General features: G+C 37.2%; 1 protein-coding gene across 1 annotated transcript in view; it reads right to left on the bottom strand.

Annotated features, from left to right (window-relative positions):
- The window catches only part of LOC101858812, a 9,290-nt gene extending 6,912 nt beyond the window's left edge, over positions 1-2,378 (bottom strand). The window contains exon 1 of the mRNA XM_005109033.2: positions 1,971-2,378. The gene's annotated coding sequence lies outside the window, so the exon portion shown is untranslated. The remainder of the gene's footprint in view (positions 1-1,970) is intronic.
- Between the last annotated feature and the right edge of the window lie 250 nt (positions 2,379-2,628).

Genomic DNA, 2,628 nt, shown 5'->3' with positions numbered 1-2,628 from the left:
TCTCTCTCTCTCTCTCTCTCTCTCTCTCTCTCTCTCTTTCTCTCTCTAATACCTTATAATACAACACCATTCTTATACTTTAAGGCCATCTGCAGGTGGAATTTCTAAAGTCCATTATATCCCTTGACTATATATAGCACTGATGATATATCCATATTAGTCAGATATCAAAGAATAAATTCAAGTAATTATTTGTTATTATAAGCACATGGTAACCAATGAATAATTTCATCAAATTTCAGAAGCTATCTTCTCTCTTAGTTTTCGTCTGTTGGCTTTCATTTTTAGCAAGTACAAACTACAACACATATGTAACAAACAAATAACGCCAGATTTGTAATGTTTCAATTATGAAAATAATTATGGACTCTGGAAATATGTACATGGATAAATAGCCAAAAAATCTCAAAATTCCAAACAAAAACACTGATTGTAATTTTATTCTTTATTATCTTAAAAAAGGGCTCTATTTCAGAACAGGTCGACAATGGGTGTACAATATGTAAAATAATTAAACTATTCAGATGAAAAATAAAGGAGAAGGTGTAATTAAAAGTCGGAAAAATAATTCGGAAAAAAAAGGAATTAAATATTTAAAAAACATGATCTAAAATTGAAATATATATTTTTTTTAAAATGTGTATATGACTTCTAAATATAATTGATTGAATTGGGTGCTCGAAATTTTGAAGGAAATGGATGTAGGTTTCAAAAATGGAGGGGGGAAAATGCATGGTCAAACTGGGGGAAAATGGGGAAAATCTCATCCGCCGATGGCCTTAAATTCCTATGCATGGATCCTTTTTTCAAAAGTTGCTCGCATGTAGATAGTTCCTTCCAACTACAGATGACGTAAATATGAAAACGTTGGTTGCGGTTAACAGTAACATATTATAACCTAATAATTTGTAGTATATATTTGTATTATTATAACGCTCTAGCCAGATGCATAAATCACAAAGTGGGGTTACTTCTTGGGCTACCCCGCACTACGTCTCTGAATAGTGTACGCGTCTATACATTTTAATATAATGTACGTATCTATCCTATGGCCTTTTATTTTTTGTCTTGATAGACGTTGTTTGAATAAATCAGCAATCGTAACAGCTCCGAGGCGGTACACATAAATAAAGGAAGTAGATTGCTCAAGTACTTCTTCCCTCTTTTCAGATATTATTTCCTTGATGTGTGTTGGTGCTCCAAAGGTGAGGCATCGTTGGGTACCTAGGGAGATGATGTAATGATGTGTTTTACCATTTTACAGGTGTGATCTGGATTTTAAAAATTTATAGCAGGGATATTTTGAATTTGTCCAGTTGGTGACCTACTCTGTCTTCTCCGATTTTCAACCACCTAGATCTGTGCGTCACTGCAAGAACGTGTATCACTTCATAAAAAGAACAAAGAAAATACTTAATTATCAGCGTATAAGTATAACTTATCATGTAATTTCGAGAACTGAACATGAATACATTGCTTTGAGAAAACATTTATTCAGGAAAAATGAGAAAAGCAAAGTCCCTTCAACACCATTTCTTTTTCCAACCTCCTTTTCCACTTGGGATTCGAACCTTTAGCTTCTGCGGGCTGATCATCTTCGTAAACGCCAACACCACAATGTAGAGGCTGGCGCGTTATCATAATAATTTAGCCTCACAATTAACATTAGAATTTCAAAGAAAGACAGAGAGCAAAATGGTTTAGCCACCTTTTATGTAGGCTATGTCACCTAGCCAGCCAGCCTCGCGAGTCAATAACACCAAGCACTCAGGCAGTAAAGGAAGAGGAAGGCCACGCAAAATGTGGATTGAGGGTGTCATGGAAACCCTGAGAAATCATATCTCAATTGAAAGAGCTGCGGAACTGACCTACCAGAGAAAACTATGTCCCCTCGACGCTTAACGGCAACAGAGGATGAAAAAGTAAAAATGAAAGTAAGTATTAAGTCACCGAGAGTAAGTTATCCTTACCTGAGTCAAAGAAATGTGTTCTGTGTTCTGTTCCTTCAGCCTCTTGTCCGTCATGTGACTGCTTGTATTACCGTGGCGAAATGTAATAGTTTTACTTATAGTGCTGACTTGCTGGAATTAAGCTACACCAAAAACATGTGTAAGTTGTGCGTGGTCTTTCCTCCACATGTAAAGAGCACGAATAAACACCAAACTATCAGAATTCAAAGAAGCTTAGGCCAGACTTCAACGTAAGAATAACTCTTTTTTCTACTCCAACCTTAACTCCAATATGAGGACCGAGGAAGTATTTTCTGGCTCAGTGAACAGTCATACAAGTCAGAGTCTCTACAGTAGCGCAATTCTAAGCTCCCCTTGTTATATACCCTACACCGTTCTCAACAATGTATAGCCTAGCTCCCCGTGGCACAAGGACAACCCTCTAGTATAGACACCCGACTGTCTATCCCGGCCTGCCCGTCGCATGTCCACAAAAGACCCAGCAAGTATGTAAAACGTCGCAGTCGCAGGCAAAACACTTAAGTCCATTTTTTTTTTTAATGGTTTAGTGTGTGTGTACTGTGTGTGGTGGTGGTAGTGGGTGATGGTGAGGGATGTAGTAAGTTATGAGGGCGATACACGATAAAATACTATGTCATATGAACAGCTGTATGCTGAT

This window comes from Aplysia californica, unplaced genomic scaffold, assembly GCF_000002075.1.
Source record: "Aplysia californica isolate F4 #8 unplaced genomic scaffold, AplCal3.0 scaffold00744, whole genome shotgun sequence".
In the NCBI taxonomy this organism is placed as follows: domain Eukaryota; kingdom Metazoa; phylum Mollusca; class Gastropoda; order Aplysiida; family Aplysiidae; genus Aplysia; species Aplysia californica.
This window is presented reverse-complemented; position numbering and strand designations above follow the sequence as displayed.